The sequence below is a fragment of the Dasypus novemcinctus genome, chromosome 22, assembly GCF_030445035.2.
Source record: "Dasypus novemcinctus isolate mDasNov1 chromosome 22, mDasNov1.1.hap2, whole genome shotgun sequence".
NCBI classification, from domain to species: Eukaryota; Metazoa; Chordata; class Mammalia; order Cingulata; family Dasypodidae; genus Dasypus; species Dasypus novemcinctus.
In genome coordinates this window covers 69,224,054-69,249,396 of record NC_080694.1, presented here as the reverse complement: position 1 = coordinate 69,249,396, position 25,343 = coordinate 69,224,054, and the positions used below count along the sequence as shown (strand labels likewise).

At 39.6% G+C, this 25,343-nt stretch overlaps 1 long non-coding RNA gene across 1 annotated transcript; it reads right to left on the bottom strand.

Annotated features, from left to right (window-relative positions):
* Positions 1-235: 235 nt before the first annotated feature.
* On the bottom strand, positions 236-25,343 carry LOC139437325 (uncharacterized). The gene is made up of 3 exons (XR_011647088.1): positions 25,264-25,343; positions 1,733-1,879; positions 236-545 (listed from the first exon to the last, which is right to left on the bottom strand). It is a non-coding gene; the product is annotated as an uncharacterized lncRNA (long non-coding RNA).

Here is a 25,343-nt window from a genome sequence, read left to right as displayed (position 1 = left end):
TATTTTGAGGATGCTCTTTCATCATTAGTTAAAAATGTTTCGCAACAATGCAAGGTATTGGTGGTAGGGTGACGTATGAGAGTCCTGTATGATGTTATATATATTTGTTTTTAAGTTCACAGCTATTATTATACACTTATTGTTTACATATGTTTATGTATAAGTCGTATAATTTAATAACTTTTTTAAAATTATAAAAAACTTTATGGATGAGGAGTTGCTTCTTATGGATCAGCAAAGAAAGTGGTTTATTGAGAAGAACTCTACACCTGGTGAACAAGATGGTATCAGAGTAGCTCTGGCTGGGTGCAGCTCTCTTGCAAAATAAGGAAGAAGGCATAGAAGTAGTCCAAGGGAGCCACTTTGGGGGCCCCACAGGCCAGGAAAGTGCCTCATGCATTGCCCATGAGGGACCGGGGATATGGACATGGAAAAGCCAAAGGGAAAACCATGAGTTGATGCCCCTGTAGGCTCTCCTGAGTCTTTCCCAGGCACGGAAGACCTGGTCGGGCCCTGTGAGGGGCTCCCTGCCACAGTTTTGATTTCTGAAACAGAACAAAAATAAGGTTTCAGTAAAATTAAACTAAAAATCAAAGAAGAGCTGTTAAATAAAACCACTAGGCAAGATAGAGAAACTGATCAACAGAGCAAAATCATCAACATAAACAGATACCAAGGTATCAAGAAAAGATAAAATCACCCACAGTAAGACACAGGAAGATATGGCCCAGTCAAAGGAACAAGCCAAGAATCCAGATAAGACTCAGGATTTAACAAATACTAAAGGATGATCACACAAACCTCCTCAATCAATTTAAGGAGAAGAGGGAAAATATGACCAAAGAGATAAAGGATATTAAGATGAAAACCTGCACACACAAAAAGAGGAACAGGGCTTATGAGAATGAAAGACACAACAGATGAGATTAAAAATATATTAGATAAATAGCTCCAAGGAAAAATGTTTATTTTCAGGATTCATTTAGAGACCATCAAGTTTTCATTTGTACTTTAACTGGAGAGCCACCTTCAATAGTGTGATTGTCATGACAGGAATATTGTGAAAGACCAACAATCACCACTTGGACAAGGCCAGTGAAATAGAAACTTTCTTTTCATAAAAAAAATAGGGGAAGCTGAAGGCTAAGGGAACCTACCATCTCACAAAAGGCACTGAGTACTGTGGTCTCATCAAGTGTTTTCAAATATTTCAAAAGCTTATATTTTTAAAAAAGGAAAGAAAAGAAAAAGAAAAAAGCAGCCTGTGTCTTTCTGTGTTTGCAGTTATCCAATGCTGCTTTCAGCAGGCAGCTTTCAACGCTCCAGCCAGCCTGGCCCCTCTGTACCAGCCCAGTAGTAGCTGCTGCTATGCTGAGCACTGTCTCCTGAGTGGCAGTTCTCAGTTTAAAGTCTGATTAAGGGCAGGGGAATTGATGCAATAGGTCTGGACAAGGAAAATTTGGCATCTGCAGCTTAAAGGGCACACATAACCATATTAAATTCCATTTTTATGCAAAAATTTTAAATCATAATATAGAGAAAGGCGTGAAGACAGTGGATTCCATTCACATGCTGACATTTACAATAGTAATTTAAGAGATTTGTAGCTTACATGACACAAAAACCTTATCAACATCATGCTTAGTTTTAAGAATATTTGGTAGCTTGTTTTCCTTTTCAGCTGGTATTAGGCAAGAATTTTTATTTGCTTTGTCAACAGGACAGTACTCACCTCTTGTTGACTGACCAGAGGAAAAGCAGAAAATTGCTGCCACTTGTGGGAGTCAGGCCTATTACATGGACCATTGGGCATGGCTCCCAGGGACTTGGGGGGCAATGGCTTTAACTACCAACTTCCTTCCAGTTAAGCCATAAGCAGCTGTGTGAAAAGGAGATTGAAAATCACCACCTAGAGTTTTGGACATTAGAATAAAATGCTTTCCAGCTTCCTGGCCCTAATCTCTAATACTAGAGATTAGAGAAAGTTCACCCTGTCAGAACCTTTTCTGTTTGGGATTTTTCCCAACACAGAGTGGAGATTCACCTTTTACCTGGTCTCATGGGCCTTCCCAGCCTGGCTCACCCAAAGGAAAACGGAGTTAAGAAAATCATCAACTAATCTCCCCAGCTGAGGGACCTTGGAACATCCATCAATTTACATTAACAACTCTATCATAGACTCTTCAAAACATGGAAAGTTTGGATATGTGGCCACAGGTTTGTATACATAATATAAATCTGTATACACATATGCACACTATATTCACTGTATACATATGGAAGATATAAACACATGTACATTCATTCAGGCATTGAAGCCTATAAATCTGCACATGCACAAGGCTGCCAAAGGACCCCAGGGTGGCTGGACATGCAGAAGTGCACGCTGGGAGGAGGCACACAATGAGGAGGCCCAGAACCCTGCTCACAAAGACCAAACCAGCTCTGTCTCTATTGGGGGCTGGTATTTTAAAAATCACAAAGTTTAGACATTTTCAAAAATGCCTCACAATCTAGGGAACGAAAGTTGGAACAATGGAAGCATGTGTGGGGTCATCTGTGTTCTACCAGCTGAGATGTTTCCAGGATCTAAAGGGTACTGCCTTCTCTCCCTTTCCCACCCCCTCCACCCACCAAGAAAAGTGACTCTGAGAAGATAACACTTACATGGCTTAGCACAGAGGTATTAAAGTAGACAAGGCAATTCACACTGCAAAGTGGGCAACAAGCTTCCAGACTCCAATCTGATTGGTCCTGAAACTTGGATCCACAAACAGTTGGATCCAATGCTAGAGCCAGAGGACAGGCTCAGAGCAAGACAGTTCTGGTGGAAATTTCCCCACAGGATTAGTACTTTTTCCCCCTAAAGTGAAAGCACTAGATACACCTAGAGCCCTTATAATTTCTTGGCTCCTTATGTGGCTACCCCAGCAGAACAGCTTAGTATATATGTAGTTGGATATATAGGAATCCTTAAGATAAACATTTTTCCTTGGAGCTATTTATCTTAACAGCAGTCTAAAAATAATTAAACTGTGTGTTTAAAAAATATATAGATCTTGTGGGGGAGAGAAAGAAAGGTATGAGAATTTTTTGTAATGCCCAGCTCTGCTTATCAGTTAAGAAGCCTATAATTTTGGTGTCTCAGTATTTATGCATACAACACAGAAAAAAAAGAAAGAAAAAACCTCAGCAACATTTATCACTCATTTTCCAGGTAATGTTCAAGTTTGTTTAATATTTGTGTAACACGTGGAAGTAGTAGACTTTATGTTAAAATGGCTTTTCTTTAGGCAAGTATAATCAGCTGTCATTTTAATGACCACAGCTTCCATGGACTTAAGTGCTGCTACCACATATAACTCAAGTGCTGGAATATTTTTCTACAGTCTCTGTTTTCCCAATTGTCTTATAAAGCAGTGTTCAACTAGTTTTATAACTGAAAAGCTGCACATTTTTCATAGTACAAATTGTAGTTTTTACTTGTGTTTTGGACATCTCTTATAAATAGCTGTATTTTCTGCCCTTTTAAAAGACATCCGTTAAAGGAAGATTTGGATGTTAGATTTTCTTGGGACCGGTACTGTAACCTCTCCCTTCATGAAATAGAAAATGTTGTTTAAGCCATTACATTTTTTTTTTATAAATTTCTTTATTGCAAATGAAATAACACACTCGCTGTAGAATATTTAGAAAATAATCCAACAAAAAAAAAAAGCAAACAAGAAAATGAACGGTGTTGTTAGTCCTTTTGTTTTGTAATTGCGTACCTGTGTGTTTTTCATCCGGCGCTCCTCCTGCACATCTCCGACCCCTCCCCAGGCTGAACGCAGAGCTGCCTAGGGGCAGCAACGGCAGCAGGTCAGGGCTGTACCAGCCACATCCTGTCTAGACGCCAGTGCAGTGAGTAACGCAGCTGTCTCCCCTCTCTTGGTAGGTCCTTCAAGCCAGACTTCGTCCTGGTGCGCCAGCACGCCCATAGCATGGCCCTGGGCGAAGACCATCGCAGCCTGGTCATCGGCCTCCAGTACGGAGGGCTGCCTGCCGTCAACTCCCTCTACTCCGTCTACAACTTCTGCAGCAAGCCCTGGGTGGTAGGTGACGCTCCAGGCTGAACTAGAGGGGCCTGGAAGGCAGTGGGTGGCCTCCCAGACCCAAAACGGGCCCATTCGTCAGCACAGCAGCCTCAGTAGTGAAAAGACTTGTTCAGCAACTGTATATGCAACTTGGATCCCAGGCGCCATTCTTTTTTAAAAAAAATTATTTTATTGGAATAAATTCTACCATTTTATTTACTTATTGACATGGTCCAATCAAAGCCCTAATCATAACTTAATTGTGCCCAGGTACAGACTAGATGATAAACATAATCCAATATCTATTTTTGGAATTCATAACCATATCAAACTGCTATACTCCTTGATGTCTCTTTTCGGTGCATCATCTTGCTGCACCAGCTCTCCATGCATGCCAGCTTGCCATGTAGGCCAGCACTCCTGCGCGGGCCAGCACTAGTGCCCGGGGCTGCACTCCACTCAGGCCAGCACTCCAGGTGGCCAGCTTGCCTTCACCAGGAGGCCTCGGGAATCGAACCCTGGACCTCCAGTAAGCCATTACATTTTAATCCCAGGTTTAAAACTTGTTGAAAGCTGTAGCTTTCCAAAGATTCCCACCCACCCCACCCCCCACAAAGTCAGCTTTGTATATGTGATGGCATTTTAAAAATAGCATGTTCTTTTTAAACTTGGTTTTATATCTAATCATTGTCTTCAGTCATGAAGAAGAATTTACATTGTTGTGTTTGTATATAGAGTATTGCAGTGCATGTATTAGCTTTATGCATTTTATTAAATGCTGTTTCAATGTGGCATTACTGTTGTGGCTTAATACTACTACTGAAGTAGGTTTCTACCATTAAAAGTGAATTAAAGACTAAAAAAGATACAATAGAGGCATAAAACAGCAGATTTGAATTTGGAAAGATAGGAGAGGGGAGTGGATGTGGCTCAAGCAGTTGAGCACCTGCTTCTCACATGAAAGGTCTCAGGTTCTGTTCCCAGTGCAGTAATACCAAAGCCAAACAAAAATATTGTGAAATAAGAAAATTACAGACCATTTCTTTAATGAATATGGATGAAAAAATCATGATCAAGTAGGCTTTATACCAGGAATTGCAAGGGTGGTTCAATATAAGACAATCAATCAGTATAATATGCCACATTAATAAATTGAAGAGGAAAAATCACATGATGATTTCAATTGATGCAGAAAAGGCATCTGACAAAATACATCATTTCTTGTTAAAAAACACTCTGAAAGACATGAATAGAAGGAAATTATCACAATACGATAAAGTGCATATGTGAAAAACCCACAGCTAACATTGTACTTAATAGTAAAAACCTGAAATCTTTCCTACAGAGATCAGGAACAAGACATGGATGCCCACTCTCCCCACTGTTATTCAATATTGTGCAAGAAGTTCTAATTAGAGCAATTAAACAAGAAAAAGAAATAAAAGGCATCCAAATAGGAAAGGAAGAACTAAAAATTTTGTTATTCACTGATGATATGATCCTATACTTAGAAAATCCCAAAATTCAACAACAAAACTAAAAGGACTTATAGATAATTTCAGCAATAAGGCAGGATACAAGATTAATATGCAAACATCAATAGTGTTTCTAGGCTGTTCCCAAACTCTGAGTGGGCTGTTTCGGGGGCTTGCAGGGCAGGAGGTGTCTGGATGTCGATTTGGTGAGACAGTGAAAGAAGAGATTCTTGCAAGAGGTGGAATTTTAGGATTCTGACACAGAGGTCAGAAGTTGTAGGCAGAACCCCTCCCCCTAGGGCTGGTGGTCAGGCCCCAGCGATCCCTGAAATCTTTGTTGTGCTGCAGTGCTCCCAAACCCTGAGCAGCTGTTTTTGGGGGCTTGCAGGGCAGGAAGTGCCTGGATGTTGATTTGGTGAGGCAGTGACAGAAAAGATTCTTGGGAGAGGTGGAATTTTGGATTTCTGACACAGAGGTCAGAAGTTGTGGGCAGGACCCCTCTGCCTAGGGCTGACACCTGGCAGCAGCGATCCCTGAAGGCTTTGTTGTGCTGCGGTGTTCCCAGGCCCTGTGTTAACAGGATGCATGGTTCCCAGATCTGTGTCCCCTAAACCCTGGTGGCCCATGCTCCAGAGACTCACACCTCTTGAGTCTGCAATATCACGGACTTCCCATCCCCAAATCCACCGTGCCCTGAGGTCCGTCTGAGGTCCTTGATTACCCTAGCCCTTGGCGTTTTGTGTTGGTTTTTTTTCTCTCTCTCTCCCCTTGAACTTGGAGGAGTGTACCAGCTGAATTGGGGAGCATCTGGGAAGAAAGGAGAGGCAAATCTGCTGAGAAAGCCTAATTTACCTAAACATCCTGGGATAGGAAACTTGGTCTGGGAGAAGGTGGAGTCAGAAAATCAATTAGAACTCTCCTAGCACACCTAAGGGGAACGGACTGTAGGCGGTGCTATCGAAGCTTCCAGTAACATATTTTGGGGTTCTGTTGAGGGTAGGTGCTCTCACACTGGAAATAAAGAGTCATAGTCTTCTGTGTTGAGTTGGTTCAACAAGGACCTACTTGAATCTCCTACCAGACCTCTCAGGCACCTTTCCTGCTCCACTGGGAGAGAGAGAAGTGAGCAATGGAGAAAGGGGGAAGGTCAGATCCCTAAGTGTATTATTTAACTGCAAAGAGGATTTCTAACTTGAAATATTGGTTCTTTTTTTTCTTTTTTCTTTTTTTTTTTTTTTGCGTGGTTCCTAATATTGCATTGTCTCCTCTTTCATCCCCAAGGTTCTTTTTCATTTATTTAGGTTTTTTTCTCTTTTTCTTTTTCTTTTTCTTTTTCTTGCTTGTTCCCCCTGTTCTTTGCCCCCCCCCTTCTCTTCTCTTTATTTTTCTTTTCTCTTTTTCTTCTTTTTTATTTTATTTTCTTTATATAATGGGTGCTGCAAAGAGTGTTTCACACTTGCTGTGTTTCCTCATCCTCCAGTTCCTCGTTTCTGTGTGTATTGATTTGGCCACCTACACTATCCCCTTTCCCCCACATCTTTCTATCCTCCATTATCTGCTGTTTCTCTTATATTCTACCTCCCTTTCTTTGACCCCCAAATTGTCTAACATTTTATTTCTAATATCTTTCATCTGTTTTCTGTCAGTTATACACTTTTGATATTATTGTCTTTCTTTTTTTTTAATTATTTATTTATTTTTACAAATTACATTCAAAAAATATGAGGTCCCATTCCACCCCACCGCCCCCACCCCCCACTCCCCCCACAGCAACACTCTCTCCCATCATCGTGACGCATCCATTGCACCTGGTAAGTACATCTCTGAGCATCACTCCACCCCATAGTCAATGGTCCACATCATAGCCCACACTCTCCCACGTTCCATCCAGTGGGCCCTGGGGGGATCTACAATGTCCCGTAATTGTCTGTGAAACACCACCCAGGACATCTCCTCGTCCCGAAAACGCCTCCACATCTCATCTCTTCCTCCCATTCCCCAAACCCAGCAGCCACCATGGCTACCCTTCCCACACCCATTCCACATTTTCTCTGTGGACACTGGATTGGTTGTGTCCATTGCACATCTATGTCAAGTGGGGGCTTAGATTCCACATGGATACTGGATGTACTCCTCCTGCTTTCAGTTGTAGACACTCTAAGCTCCATGGTGTGGTGGTTGGCCTTCTTCAACTCGATGTTAGCTAAGTGGGGTAAGTCCAATAAATCAAAGTGTAGGAGCTGAAGTCTGTTGAGGCTCTGGGCCTGGGTGTCATATTATCAGTCCAGAGATTCAAATCCCCTAAATACATCTAAGACCCCAGTACCAACTACAATTCCAATAAGGTAGCATGCAAGTCTTGTGAAAAGAGATCCCCTCTGAGTCCAATTCCATCACGCAGAAACAACAGCTCCATAGAAGGGCCATCTGCCATGGCAGTGAACCCCATCTGCCATGACCATAGAACCCGTGGGTCTCTTTATTCCTCAAAAGAACCAATACCTGGGGTTGTATCTACTTTATCTGTCTCTCAGACTCTGCTCAGTTGTGCATAAGGGCATTCCTTCTGACAACCTCCAGACTCTTTTTTAGAGACTCATAGCCCTATATTCTCATTTCTCCTTTCCATTTCCCCCTTACATTAGGTCAAACAGCATTTTGAAGTCATGTTATTATATGTAGACAGGGATATTCTGCTGATCCGTGGTGAACCTTTACTTCAAGGTCCTTTTCTAGTTGCATCTTCAGCTGGTATGTGGTAGTGATCCCTCGGTGCCAGGGAGGCTCATCCCTGGGTGTCATGTCCCACGCTGGGGGGAATGCACTGCATCTACATGCTGAGTTTGGCTGTGAGAGTGGCCACATTTGAGTAACATGAAGGCTGTCAGGAGGAAACTCCCAGGCACAGTGCTACTCTAGGCCTTATTCTTATTGCAGGTGTATAGGCTCAAAAGCATAGCCATTAGTATCAGAAGCCCACTGTTGGGCCCTCCTTCCTTCCTAGTTCTTGCCGTTGCACCTGAGGGACTGCCGCTGCTCCCCCAGGGTCCACGACAGTGACCCCCCAGCCAGGGGCCCAGTACCCCCCCAGCTGTTGTTTTTAATTGTTTCCACTATGAGTATATCTAGACATTACTATATACCCTGGGCATATGCCCTGTATAACTCCCTGTCAACCATATATATCCTGTCAATAACATCCTATATCAGTATTCCTCCGCTGCCATTGTTGAACCACTCTGTGATCCAAAACTTCCTGTAAAGTGAATCCCAACGTAATGTCAGCTTCACAAGAGTCTTAGATCACCGAAATTCATATATACAATATACAGTACTTCCCCAGATTCACCATAAAACCTTTTCCCTTCCACAGCAAAAATCTTTTAATTTGTTCATATCATATTTCCTGAAACTGATGTACAGATTCTGAGACAATAGCTTTCAAACAAGATGACATCTGTGCTTACTATGTGGTCCATACTTTAGGTTGTACAGTTTTCTAAATTTTTCAGTTATCCTATGTTTTGCCTTATGGTTTACATTATTAGTCTGTCGTCCCCTATATGGTTTTGGTGTGATATTACATGTTTTATATTCATCTTCGTGTACTCTCACAAAACTCCTCTCTTGCCCCCATATTTACCTTGGTTCCATCCATTCCACATATTGTCTTTCTTTTATCATTCCCTCACTCATTAAAACACTGGCCTTTTAATACATACTATATTCCTCCCCATATTCAGTTGACTGTCTCATTATAGGTACTCTACTTACTGCTATAACTCTACACAACTTACATGAGTCTAATATCCATACCCCTAGGTCTCACATTATTGCTTTGCTAACATTTATTATCAATACTACTTTATAAGTTTTCTTTTCTTACTCATTTTGCTTTGGCTGGCCCTAATATTTTCCTTCACAGTTAACTTAGTCAGCAACAAGAAAATAGAGGAGAAGAACAAAGTGACAAAGAGAAGACATACCACATACACATGAACAACAACTAATTAATCCCCAACACTAGACAAAGAAGCTAAGGAACTGATTAAACCCGTCAAGATAAAATGATGACCAGACAGCAAGAAAAAAACTACAAACCAAAACAATAATCAGCAAAACATGGTGGAATCCAAAGAACAAATGAAAAACCAGGAAGAGAAGCAGAACATTGGACAAGTAACTAAAGATCTCAAAACAAATATTAGAGACCAACTTAATGAAGTAAAGAGATTAACAATACGAAGAAAACACTCGGAGAGGAAATTGCAGGCATACGCAAAAAGATAACAGATATGATGGTGATGAACACCACAATTCAAGAAATCAAAAATACACTCTCAGCAAATAGCAGCAGATTAGAAGAGGCAGAGGAGAGAATTAGCAACATGGAAGACAGTACATTTGAAATCAAACAGATAGTAGAACTGAACGATAAAAAGGTAGAAAAAATACAGCTAGGACTTAGGGACCTGAATGACTGCAAAATGCACAAACATACATATTATAGGCATCCCAGAAGGAGAAGAGAAGGGAAAGGGGACAGAAGGGGTGTTGGAGGAAATAATGGCTGAAAACTTCCCAAATCTACTGAGAGAGATGGAAGTACAAGTCCAGAAAGCAAAATGCACCCCCAAACACTATAAATCCCAACAGACCCACCCCAAAACATATACATGTCAAATTATCTAACGCTCAAGGCAAAGAGAAAATTCTAAAAGCAGCAAGAGAAAAGAGAATCATCACATACAAGGGAGGCTCCATAAGATTAAGTGCTGATTTCTCATCTGATACCATGGAGGCAAGAAGTCAGGGGTATGATATAGTCAAGGTACTAAAAGAAAAAATTTTCCAACCACAAATACTCTACGCAGCTAAACTAGCATTCAAAAATGATGGAGAGTTCAAAATATTCACAGATAAACAGAAATTGAAAGAGTATGCCAACAAGAACCCTGCCCTTCAATAACTACTGAAGGGAGTTCTGCAGGAAGAAAGAAAAAAACAGGAGGAACAGAGTTGGAGGAGAGTGTAAGAGCAACAAAAAAGACAAAAAGAGGAGGAAAATAAACAAAATATGACAAACACAAGTCCAAATAAAATATAGCTAACATAAATAATTCCTTGAAAGTAATAACACTGAATGTCAATGGATTAAACTCACCTGTCAAAAGATTCAGGCTGGAAGATTGGATAAGGAAATATGAACCATCTATATACTGTCTATAAGAAACACATCTTAGACCCAGGGATTCATGGAGGTTGAAAGTGAATGACTGGAAAAAAATCTTACAAGCAAACAATAACCAGAAAAAGGCAGGAGTAGCTATATTAATATCAGACAAAATAAACTTTAAATGCAAAAGAACTGTGAGAGACAAAGATGGATACTACATATTACTGAAAGGAATACTCTTTCAAGAAGAATGAACAATCATAAATATTTATGCTCCTAACAAGTGCGCCTCCAAATACGTGAGGCAAACACTGGAAAAACAAAGTGAAAGAATAGATGCATCTACAATTATAGTCGGAGATTTTAATACAAAACTATCAACTTTGGACAGAACATCTCAAAAGAGAATCAATAAAGAAACAAATACTTTGAACAGTATATTAGAGGAGCTGGATTTAGTAGACATATACAGATAATTACACCCGAATAAAGCACAATATACATTTTTCTCAAGTGCACATGGATTATTCTCCAAGATAGACCATAAGCTAGGCCACAAAGAAAGGCTCAATAAATTCAGAAAATCGAAATCATACAAAATAATATCTCTGACCACAGTGGAGTGAAATTCAAAATCTGCAAGGGCTAGAGACCCAGATTTCACACCAAGATATTGAAATTAAACAGCACACTCTTAGAAAAACAGTGAGTCAAAGAGGAAATCTCAACAGAAATTAATAACTACCTTGAAACTAATGAAAATGATAACACAACATACCAAAATTTATGGGATGCAGCAAAAGGAGTATTGAGAGTGAAATTTATAGCCATAAATTCATGCATCAAAAAAGAAGAAAGAGCAAAAATTGAAGAACTAACTGCATATTTGGAAGAATTAGTAAAAAAACAACAAAGTAATCCCACAGGAAGAAGAAAGAAAGAAAGAACAACGATACGAACAGAACTAAATGAAATAGAAAATAAGAAGCACTTGAAAAGATAAACAAAACCAAGTGTTGGTTCTTTGAGAAGGTCAATAAAATTGACAAACCCTTAGCTAGAATAACAAAGAAAAAAAAGAGAAGATGCAAATACACAAAATAAGAAATGAGAAAGGAGATATCACCACTAACCCCACAGAAATAAAGACTATCATAAGAGGATACTTTGAAAAACTATACTCCAACAAAAATGACAATTCAGAGGAAATGGACAAATTCCTAGAAACATATAAGCAACCCATATTGATGAAACAAGAAATTGACGATCTCAACAAACCAATCACAAGTAAAGAGATAGAATCAGTCATTAAAAACCTCCCAACTAAGAAGAACCCAGGGCCAGACGGCTTCACAGGTGAATTCTACAAAATATTCCAGAAAGAACTAACGTCGATCTTGCTGAAACTCTTCCAAAAAATTGAAACGGAAAGAACGTTACCTAACTCATTCTATGATGCCAACATTACCCTAGTACTAAACCCAAACAAATACACCACAAGAAAGGAAAATTACAGACAAATTTCTCTAATGAACCTAGATGCAAAAACCTTCAACAAAATACTTGCTAACTGTATTCAACAACACATTAAAAGAATTATACACCATGACCAAGTGGGATTCATTCCGGGTATGCAAGGATGGTTCAACATAAGAAAATCAATCAATGTAATACACCATATGAACAGATTGAAGGGAAAAAAATCACATAATTATATCAATACATGCAGAAAAAGCATTTAACAAAATCCAGGACACTTTCCTGGTAAAAACACTGCAAAAGATGGAATACAAGGAAATTTTCTGAACATGATAAAGAGTATATATGAAAAACTCACAGCCAACATCATTTACAATGCTGAAATCCTAAAATCTTTCCCTCTAAGATCAGGAAAAAGACACGATGCCCACTCTATCCCCTTCTATTTAACATTGTCTTAGAAGTACTTTCTCGAGCACTGAGGCAAGAACCAGATATAAAAGGCATTTGAATTGGAAAGGTAGAAGTGAATATTTCATTATTTGCAGATGACATGATCCTATACATAGAAAACCCTGAGAGGTCTACAACAAAGCTTCTAGAACTCATAAATGAGTTTAGTAAAGTTGCAGGTTATAAGATCAATGCGCAAAAATCAGTAGCATTTCTGTACACCAATAATGAGCAAGATCAGGAGGAAATCAAGAAACAAATACCATTTACAATAGTCAATAAAAAAATCAAATACCTAGGAATAAATTTAAATAAAGGTGTAAAAAACTTATACACAGAGAACTACACAAGACTGTTCAAGGAAATCAAAGAAGACCTAAATAAATGGAAGAATATTCCCTGTTCATGGATAGGAAGACTAAATATTATTAAGTTGTCTATCCTACCAAAACTGATCTACACATTCAATGCAGTCCCAATAAAAATTGACACAGCCTTCTTTAAGGAACTAGAAAAACTAACTATGAAATTTATTTGGAAAGAAAAGAGGCCCCAAATAGCCAAAGACATATTGAAAAAGAAAAACGAAATTGTACGAATCACACTACCTGACTTCAAAACATACTACAAAGCTACAGTAGTGAAAACAGCATGGTATTGGCACAAGGAGAGACACACAGACCAATAGAACCGAATTGAGAGTTCTGATACAGATCCTCATATATACAGTCATATAATATTTGATAAAAGCACCAAACACTCTCAACTGGGAGAGAATGGCCTCTTCAACAAATGGTGCCTGGAGAACTGTATATCCATATGTAAAAGAATGAAAGAGGATAACCATCTCACACCTTATACAAAGATCAACTCAAGATGGATCAAAGACCTAAATATAAGAGCCAAGACCATAAAGACTTTGGAAAGCAGTGTAGGGAAACATCTACAAGACCTTGTAATAGGAAATGGCTTCATGAACTTCACACCAAAAGCACGAGCAGAAAAAGAAAATATAGATAAATGGGACTTCCTCAAAATTAAGGCTACTGCACCTCAACTGAATTTGTCAGGAAAGTGAAAAGAGGGCCTACACAATGGGAGAAAATATTTGATAACCATATATCTGACAGGAGACTTATAACCTGCATATATAAAGAACTCCTATATCTTGAAAACAAAAAGACAAACAACCCACTAAAAAATGGGAAAAAGATTTAAACAGACACTTCTCCAAAAGAAATATAAATGGCTAAAAGCACATGAAAAAATGCTCCAAATCTCTAGCTATTAGGGAAATGCAAATCAAAACTACAATGAGATACCTTCTTACTCCCATGAGATTGGCAGCTATGAAAAATACAGAAGACTACAAATGCTGGAGATGTGGAGGAATGGGAACACTCATCCACTGCTGGTGGGAATGCAGAAGGATTTAGCCATTCTGAAGGACAGTTTGGCGGTTTCTCAAAAAACTAGCCATAGATTTGCCATATGACCCAGCAATCCCACTGCTGGGTATGTACCCAGTAGAAATGAAAATAAGGACACAAACCAATATACGCACACCAATGTTCATAGCAGCATTGTTCACTATTGCCAAAAGTTGCAATCAACCCAAATGCCCATCAACAGATGAATGGATAAATAAAATGTGGTATATACTTACAATGCAATACTACTCAGCTTTGAGAATGAATACACTACAAACACATGTGATAACATGGATGAATCTTGAGAACCTTCTGTTGAGTGAAGCAACCCAGGCATTGAAGGACAAATACTATATGACCTCAATGATATGATAATTAAACCATGCTGCCTCAGAAAGCTAGAGACTGGATGATAGGCTTAAAGGTAATTGGGGGGTAGAGGAAGGATGTAAGCTGAAACCTACATGGGTGAAATCTAGGATAAGCTGGAGGTAAGTATTTGTACAAGGAAGGGATAAAATGGGGGCATAGGGTTACCGTTGGGTGGGGATTTGTGGGCTTGAGGAGGGCTAGGGATGGGAGGATGGGTAATATTGCCCAAGAAATTGGGAGGAGGGTGGGGAAACATACAAACATAGGAGATTGTCAGGTATTTGTTTGAGAATATAATGCTGAGAAAACTTTTTCAATAATATAATAAGGAGGGTTACCTGTTTAAGATGCTTAAAGGGGATAATCTGATGCAGGACATGCTCCTAGGGAATATGTGAATGCTCATTTTGCCATTGTGGGTTATATCATTGTATAGAGACCCATACAATGAGAGTGAAGGTATACCCACATCCTGGGGAGGACTGATGCCCTCAAATAGAGGGAATTGTATCTTTCAAGAGAAATGGTGGCTCCAGTGCATTAGGGCAGTTGAGCATGTCAAGCTCTCAACACTGTTTCAAGTATCTCTGAACATGGCCCTTCAAGCAATGAAGTTTGACTGTCACTGTGGGCCCTAAGGGGAGGAGGGAAAGAGGTACTGAATAGATTGAACCAATGTAACTGTGGGGCAGCAGATGTGTTCCACAAGAGTACACAAGAATGGATATAAGACATGTAAAATTACACCAAAAATATATAGGGGCTGATAGCCTAAAATGTAAATCATAATGTAAAACATAAGATAACTAAAAATTTAGAAAATTGTGTAGTCTAAAATATAAACCACAATGTAAACCCAATTGTGACCTTGTTTGAAAGCTATTGTCTCAATATCTGTACATCAGTTTCAGTAAATATAGTAAGAATATGTAAAAAGATTAATCTTGTGGAATGGAAAAGGTTTTATGTTGGATATGTGGGAGTACTGTATATTGTATATATGAATTACTGTGATCTAAAATTTTGTAAAGATAAGCTTAATAATTAGGAAAAAGAAAAGAAAAACATAGGACCTAGACACTGAGGAAAAGATGGAAGTAGTTGCCTTGCCAATTTGCATACAGGGCAACACTTACTGCAGTGATGGAAGGCAAAACATCAAAAACAAAGCTTTTGCATTTTTAAATTTTTTGATACCCCAATTTATTTTTACCATAATTTTTCTAAATTATTATGTATTCTATATCCTTTAAACTCATCACTATATTCCATTTTACTATTAATGGAACCTGGCAATATATTGGGCTTCACTTCTGAAGAAGTTTTGGATCACAGAGAAGCTCAACAATGGCAGATGAGGAATACTGGTGTGGGATATTATTGACAGGGGACACATGGTTGGAAGGGAGTTCTCCAGGGCATATATCCAGGGTACATAAAAATGGTTGGATATTTTCATAGTGGATACAATTGAAAACAACAACTGAGGGAGTGCTGAGTTCCTAGCCAGGGGAGCTCTATCACAGTCCCTAAAGGAACAGCAACAATCCCCCAAGTGCAATGGCAAAGACCAAAAAAAAAGGAAGGTCCAACAATGAGCCCTTGATACTAATCACTATGCTTGTGAGCCTGTGCACCTGAAATAAGAAAAGGCCAAGAGCTGCAGGGTGCCTAAGAGTTACCTCCTGAGAGCCTTGGTGTTGCTCAAATGTGGCCAGTCTTGAAGCCAAACTCAGCACATAAATGAGTTGTCTTCACCCCAGCATGGGAAAAGACTCTCGGGGATGAGCCTCCCTGGCACTGAGGGATTACTACCAAGTGCCAGCTGATGATGTAACTAGAAAATGACCCTGAATAAAAGGGTCAGCTCGGACCAGCAGAATATGTCAATCTACATATAATACCAGGAGTTAAAAATGCTTTTCAATCTGAATAAAAGGGAGAAATGGAAAGGACAAATAGGTTGATATGGCTATGAGTCTCCAAAAAGAGCCAGGAGGTTATCAGAGGGGTTGCCCTTATGCACACCTCAGCAGAGTCCCAGAGACAGATAAAGTAGATACAACCCTAGGTATTGGTTCTTCTGAGGGCTACAGAGACCCACAGGTTCTATGGTCATGGCAGATGGAGTTCAGTGCATTGTCAGTTGGCCCTACTTTGGAGTTTGCATTTCTGTGTGATGGAGCTGGACTCAGATGTGATCTTTGTTCACAAGCCTCTCCTGTTACTTTTACTGCAACTGTAGTTGGTGCTGGGGTTTAATATATACCCAGGGGACCTGAATCTCTGGACTGACCATGTGATAGCCAGGCCCTGAGTCTCAACAGACTTCAGCTCCTACACCCTGGTTTATTGAACTTACCCCTTTCAGCTAACAGGGAGTTGAAGAAGGTCAACCACCACACCAGGGAGCCAAGAGTGCCTACAACTGAAAGCAGGAGGATTGCATCCAGCATCCACGTGGAATCTAAGCCCCCTCTTGATATAGATGTGGAGTGGACACAACCATTCCAAGGTCCACAGGATGGAGGAATAGAGTATGGATTAGAGTGGACTTACTGATATTCTATTCATGAACTATTGTGATTAGTAATCGATGAAAATGTGGCATTGGTGTGTAGAAAATGGCCATGGTGGCTGCTGGTGGTAGGGAGTGGGAGGAAGAGATGTTATGTGAGGTCATTTTTGGGACTTGGAGTTGTCCTGGGTGGTGCTGCAGGTACCGTTACCGGATATTGTATGTCCTCCCATGGCCCACTGGGTGGACTGTGGGAGAGTGTGGGCTATGGTGTGGACAATTGACCATAAGATGCAGCAGTGCTAAAAGATGTATCCACCAAGGGCAATGAATGTGTCATGATGATGGAGGAGGTTGTTGTTATGGGGAGAGGAGTGGGGTGATTGGGGTGTGGGGTATATGGGAACCTCATATTTTTTAATGTAATATTAAAAAAATAAAGACAAAAAAATACTTAAGCACAAAAAAAAGAAAGTGAAGAGAGAGCCTACACAATGGGTGAAAATATTTGTTAACCATATATCTGATAGGAGACTTATATCCTGCATATATAAAGAACTCCTATAATTGAAAATAAAAAGACAAACAGCCCATTTTAAAAATGGGAAAAAGATGTAAACATACACTTCTCCAAAGAAGAAATTCAAATGGCTAAAAAGCACATGAAAAAAAAGCTCCAAATCTCTAGCTATTAGGGAAATGCAAATCAAAACTACAATGACATACCATCTTACTCCCATAAGATTGGCAGCTATGAAAAAAAACAGAAGACTACAAATGCTGGAGAAGATGTGGAGGAATGGGAACACTCATCCACTGTTGGTGGGAATGAAGAAGGAACCAGCCATTCTGGAGGACAGTTTGGTGGTTTCTTTAAAAACTAGCCATAGATTTGCCATATGACCCAGCAATCCCACTGCTGGCTATATACCCCGAAGATCTGAAAATGAGTACACAAACTGATATATGCACACCAATGTTCATAGCAGCATTGTTCACTATTGCCAAAAGTTGCAATCAACCCAAATGCCCATCAATAGATGAATGGCTAAATAAAATGTGGTATATACATACAATGGAATACTACTCAGCTTTAAGAACAATTACAGTACAAACACATGTGATAACATGGATGAATCTAGAGAACCTTCTGTTGAGTGAAGCAACCCAGGTATTGAAGGACAAATACAACATGACCTCAATGAGATGAAATAAGTAATCCAAGCTGCCTCAGAGAACTAGAGACTGGCTTGGTGGTGAACAACTGAAGATAACTGGTGCAGGATAGAGGAGCCTTATTTTTATTCTGGCAGCTTGCTATTTTTGTAACATGGTGATTTAGTTGAACACAATCAAAGTGCAATGACTGGTCTCCCCTTCTTCCTGGATGAGTGAACAGATGATTAAATATTGAGGTCTGCATCCTTGAATAACTTCAAATGGGCAGTGTTTGGCTATTGCTTCTGTTTGAAATGATGCTGTGTTTTGGTTGTGGCCCAAAGCTTTCAATTGATACTTGGCCTATCCTTTCTTCCATGGAGCTCTCACCATTCAAACATGACAGATTTGGTAATATGCTAGTTAGGCTGAATCCTGCTTGCCACCACTCCATCATCTTTGTATGAATCCAGTGTTTTTTTATTTTGTTTGGTTTTTTCTTTTTGTTTTTTACAGTTTTTAGCTGATGTTCATGAAGAGCAATGTCCTTAGAACTGTGCCATTAATTATACAAAATCCTATCTAAGAAGGTGAATGTCTTTACCAGAGTTGTGTCACACCATCCGTTGGGCCCTCTGCTGGAAAAGTAGAATCAAGTCTCAAATAATGCCTTTTTTAATTGTATCCTCTAGTATTATAGATGTAGGACAATGCTGTATCATACCTCTGTGAATGTGAAATATTTTGTACCTGCTTTATGATACGTAGTAGTGAACGTGCTATATCAGATCTGTTTTTAATGATGTTATTCTAGAATGTTTTCTTTCCAGATGATGATTGAGAAGCTAATAAAAAATGGTGCCAGGTACCATAAAGTTAAAAAATAAAAATAAAAATAAAAAATAAAAAAGAAGTAAAAGTCAGACCATAGGTAGGCTAGTGCTCAGTCTACCATGAAGGAGAAAACATGAAAGGTATGTGAGACATAAATAAATATTAATATTTTAATATTCTCTCAGGAGTAAGGATCATAGTAAATTTCAACCAAAACAGTCAATGGATTTTAAAGTTCCTGCCTGCATTCAATGTGCCAAGAATCACACTAAATATTTTATGTTTAGGACTCACAACAGTACTGTGAAGCAGATGCTACTGGAATCAGGATTTTACAGATGAGGAAACTGAGAATGAGAGAAGCTAATTACTTGCCCAAGTTCATACAAGGAGAAAGTGGCTGTAATAAAACCACAGATGGTCTGAATCTAGAGTCTAGGGTCTTAACTATTTTTATATTGTCTTATTGCACTTGGACACTGTACAGATAAAGCAGTGCACATTTTGTTTATAATTAGTAAGAGATCCATTTTAGATATTTTTATATTTTACAAAATTCTATATAGAGTAAGATTTAATGTTCCTAGTATTCTCTCATTACTACTATGCCATTCAATTTAGGTTTAAACGTGCTTAGGTTCATCTGTATTAAATTTTCCTGAGGAAAATAAAATGGAAAAATATTGAAGTCCATGTCATGAAACTGAATAAGTGAGTTTCATTTAAAATGTAGCTGCCTCTTTTTTAACTCTGTCTTCAACTCCAGTACTCTAAATTTCATTTTTAATTCACATCCATTTTATATTAAAATATTAATAATATCTAAAATTTAAGATCCAATCTATCTCTATGGAAAAAACTGTTTAAAAAATGTAAATGAAAAGCCCTATATTTGGGTTTGCAATAGTAATTCACATAGAAAATAATTCCTTGGCAACATTTCTAATAAAAAATATCAGGGGCCTTTTGTGATACAAAGATAAAATTGAGCCAGTTATATGTTTCACTGCTAAAAATAGCTAACATATATTTCAGAAAATGTGCACAAATTTTAGATGTTCACTGATTTTTTTTCAGTAATGGAGCACACCTGCTCACTTCTTTTTTTTTTTTTTGAAGATTTACTTTTTTTTTTTAATTGACTTTGTAATAATATTACATTAAAAATATATATGTGAGGTCCCATTCAACCCCACCCCCCCACTCCCCTCTCCCCCCCCCCAACAACACTCGTTCCCATCATCATGACACATCCATTGGATTTGGTAAGTACATCTTTGGGCACCTCTGCACCTCATAGACAATGGTCCACATCATGGCCCATACTCTCCCCCATTCCATCCAGTGGGCCCTGTGAGGATTTACAATGTCCGGTGATTACCTCTGAAGCACCATCCAGGGCAGCTCCATGTCCCAAAGACGCCTCCACCTCTCATCTCTTCCTGCCTTTCCCCATACCCATTGTCCACCTGAAGATTTACTTTTATTTATTTTCTCTCTCCTCCCCCTGCCCCAGTTGTCCGTTCTCTGTGTCCATTGGCTGTGTCTTCTGTATTCACTTCTATTCTTGTCAGGGGCACGGGTAATCTGTGACTCTTTTTTTGTGTGTGTCATCTTTTCACCTCTTCGTGTGTACAGCACCACTCCTGGGCAGGCTAGACTTTCTTTTGTGCTGGGCGGCTCTCCTTATGGGATGCACTCCTTGTGCATGGGGGTCCCCTATGCGGGGGATACCCCTGCATGGCAGGGCGCTCCTTGCATGCATCAGCACTGTGCATGGGCCAGCTCCACATGGGTCAAGGAGGCCCTGGGTTTGAATGGTGGCCATCCCATGTGGTAGGCAGATGCTTTATCTGTTGAGCCAAGTCCACTTCCCTTGTGTTCACTTCTGATCTCACTACATGGAGGTGTTTGATAAACATGGTGTGTCCAAAATATATCAACCAGAAGCATGAAAATTAAAGCTCATGTGTGTTGGCGACAGTTAACAACACTCTACATAGTCTAGGAAGGGAATTCTAAGAGTATATTTGTTAATAGATTATAATATTAAAAGAGACTTAAAAGACAAAGCAAAATCTTTCATAAGCCAAACTAAACAATGTGTTAGGGATCCACATGTAGGTAATTTAACTTAAAAACTGCAGGGAGGTGAGTGATAGAAAACTCTGGTGCTGGAGACTTTGGGGGCAGGAAAGGTTGGACTGAGATGGAGCCCTGGAGAAGCTGCAGGCGACGTACTTGCAAGAATATTCACCTAAAATCATTACGCTGTACTTTTATTTTTGGGGTTTCTTTTTCAGTCCATGTTTTATATTATAATAAACCATTTTTAGTGAAGCCATATAAAATAAATTTACTCTGTTATTTCCAGAGTAAAGAAAAGGAAGCTGTGCCTGGGTGTCACAAGGACCATCCTTGAGCTCAATATAAAAGGTAAGTAAAAGGCACTGATTAAAGAGGTTACTACACGTGTGATGAATTTTCTGTCTCTGAAGTTATATAAATACAAGTTGTGTGGATATTCAGTGGAGTGATTTCCTATGCAAGGTGGAAGGCTGGACTCATGGCTTTTGAGGTCCATTACAACCCTCAAACTGTATGGCCTTTTCATTCCCAACATTATCCTAAAAATAATGATCCAAAAAGCCAAGCGCATTTTTTAATAAAGGTAACTGGGGAAATAGAGTCATCTCCACCAATGAGGTTTATCAATTCAAAGAGTCCATTGTGTTAGTAGGGATTTGGGGGTAAATTAGCTTATGCTTTCTTTCTCTTTTTTTTTTTTTCATTTACTCAAAATTATAGAAAATGCCTCCATTTTGGCTCTGAGCAATCATGGTAAAATCACTCATGTGAAAAATGAAGAGAATAAGAGTAGAAAGACTACTAATGGATGGCAAGTAGATGGATACAGTTTATAATTTTTAGAGTATCATAGGAACCAAGAATGGTGCAAGTGCTTTCACAAATGCAACTGGAAAATGACCTTATACGGAAGGTTCAATGCGGATCAGCAGAATATCCCTGTCTACATAAAATAACATGACTTTAAAATGCTGTTTGACCTAATGTAAGGGGGAAATGGAAGGTAGAAATGAGTTTATATGGCTACGAGTCTCTAAAAAAGAGTCTGGAGGCTCTCAGAAGGATTGCCCTTATGCACAACTGAGCAGAGTCTGAGAGACAGATAAAGCAGATACAACCCCCAGGTATTGGTTCCTTTGAGGGCTAAAGAGACCCATGGGAGTTATGGTTATGGCAGATGGGGTTAACTACCAGGTCAGATGGCCCCTCTTTGGAACTGGTGTTTATGTGTGATGAATCTGGACTCAGATGGGATCTCTCTTCGTAAGACTTTCATGCTAATGTGCTGGAGTTGCAGTTAGTGCTGGGGTTTAAGATATATTTAGGGGATTTGAATCTCTGGACTGACAATGTGATAGCCAGGTCCTGAGCCTTAACAGACTCCAGCACCTACAATCTGATTTATTGGACTCACCACACTCAGCTAAGATGGAGTTGAAGAAGGACAACCACCACACCATGGAGCCTAGAGTGATTACAACTGAAAGTGGGAGGATTGCATCCAGCATCCATGTGGAATCTGAGCCTCCTCTTGACATGGAGGTGCAATGGACACAACCAATCCAATGTCCACATAGAAAAGGTGGCATTGGATTGGGAAAAGTGGACATGGTGGCTGATGGGTATGGGGAAAGGCAGGAAGAGATGAGAGGTGGAGGCGTCTTTGGGACATGGAGCTGCCCTGGATGGTGCTTCAGAGGTAATCACCGGACATTGTAAATCCTCACAGGGCCCACTGGATGGAATGGGGGAGAGTATGGGCCATGATGTGGACCATTGACCATGAGGTGCAGAGGTGCCCAAAGATGAACTTACCAAATGCAATGGATGTGTCATGATGATGGGAATGAGTGTTGCTGGGGAGGGAGAGGTGGGGTGGGGGTGGGGGGGTTGAATGGGACCTCATATATATATATTTTTAATGTAATATTATTACAAAGTCAATAAAAAAAAAGAAAAAAAAATACTGCTCTTCACAGCCTCCCTTGGAAGAAGGGACTCTTATTATCTTTACTTAACACATAAAGAACCTAGGTACGAGCAGGTTAATTAACTGCCCAAGGGCACAGAGCTTCTAAGTGGTGACTCTGGGTTTGATCCTAGGCATTCTAGGCACTTAAGAGCAATATTTGACTTAACTGAAATCCTACTACATAAAAAGTGGACGCAATTCAATTTGCATTTTTCTATTGGTAAAACCGCATCTCTATCTCACATTACTGGCAGCAGACCACTCTTTACAATTATAATACTATAATATTTGCATTTAAACAAGAATGCCCACTTCCACCACTGTTGTTCAATATATTGCTAGGTGTTCTAGCTAGAGCATCAGGCAAGAAGAAGAAATAAAAGGCATCCAAAATAGAAAGGAAGAATTAAAACTTTCATGATTCGCAGATGACATGATTACATATCTAGAATGTCTGGAAAAATCAACAACAAAGCTGCTAGAGCTAATAAATTATTTCAGTAAAATGTCAGTATACAAGATTTGCATTTAAACAATATACTACAGTTAGTTTACCTTCACTTTATTTTACTATAACTTCAGCAAATCAAGTTATTTTCCAATGTACTCTGGGTCAGGAATTACTTGGATTGAAAAAATTTTTAAATCATTCAGTCATTAACCATTCCATCTAGTGGACGGTATGCTACAATATCAGAAATAATAGTAAGATTGATTTATTTTTATCCCTTATCTGTATTATTTGAAAGTCTAAGTGAGGTGATGGCTTTACCTATACAGTTCTAAAGCTACCAGAAGATCCACGCATGTGCTTGTGTGAATTCCATGGGGAAAATCAACTCGCTGATTGTTTAATGAGTTGCCTTTTGTTTGAATAGCGTGCCTTGCTAACTGTGCCTAGTGGCCAGGTAGGTGGAGCTGACAGCTATGTTGCTGTGTGAATAAATGGTTCTGGAATTAGTTTAGGGTGTAAGTGCATCAAGTTAATGAGGCTGTTGACGTGGTGAGGCACACAGTAGTCCTTAAAAGTATCCAAAGCAATATATGACCTCTGTACATGTAAGTAAGGGCTAATAATAAGAAAGCTGTTCAGGCGTCAGACTTGGCCCAGTGGTTAGGGCGTCCGTCTACCACATGGGAGGTCCGTGGTTCAAACCCTGGGCCTCCTTGACCCGTATGGAGCTGGCCCAGGCACAGTGCTGATGTGCGCAAGGAGGAGGGCGCTCCGTAAGGAGTGCCACCCAATGGGAAAGAAAGTGCAGCCTGCCCAGGAATGGTGCCACACACATGTCAACAAAAAGAAACACAGATTCCCGTGCTGCTGACAAAGAAGACATAGCAAATAGACACAGAGAACAGACAACCAGGGTGCGGGGGATGGGAGAGAAATTAATTAATTTTTTAAAAAAGAAAGCTGTTTAGTTCCTGGCATAAAAACATACAGAAGAAAAGCAGTGTCCTCGGAAACACCAAGCCTGATGGAGGAAGAGCAGTGCCACCCAATAAGGAGGAGGAGGAGGAGAAGGAATGGGAAAGGAAAGGGCTGGTGAGCTCGACTGTGATTACAATTACCATGACTGCAGGCAGACACATGCAAAGAGGTTTTCCTACCAAATAGTGGAGCTAATCCCAGGAATATATATGTTTTAAAATTTACTCCCAGCTCCCTTTCATAAGGGAAATGCTATCACTAATCAGGGTCTAGTGATGCTAATATCATAGTGTCTAGGAGGAACAACTCCTCCAAATACATCCCACTCTTAAAACTAGATCATTGGATTTATAACGTTATTAAGAAAGATACATTGAACCACAGGTGAATAGCATATTAAGTTCTTTCACTATTATACAATTTAGTCTGATTGCATTTATCATGTTATTTTTAGAACCACTTTGAATATGATTACATATTAAGGCACTACATTCTCTGAATACTTGGCAAAAAGAGAGATACCCCAATGAGAGAAAACACACAAAGCACCGAGGTTTAAGCACCCATGACAAACTGCAGAGATTTTACAGTTCTGCCTAAGTCTGACACCATTTCTGTTTACCATGGTATAATCTAGCCTTTCATAAGCAGTGGAAACAGGCAATGGAAGTTCTGGAACATACTTCATCCTCCTGGGGTTTTCAGATCAACCCCGATTAGAGCTTGCTATCTCTGTGGTTGTTTTCTTCTTCTATATTGGGACTCTGAGAGGAAACACAACTATCATTCTCGTATCTCACCTGGACACACAGCTGCATACCCCCATGTATTTCTTCTTTTCTGATCTCTCTTTTGTGGACCTCTGTGTTGCAACCAGCAT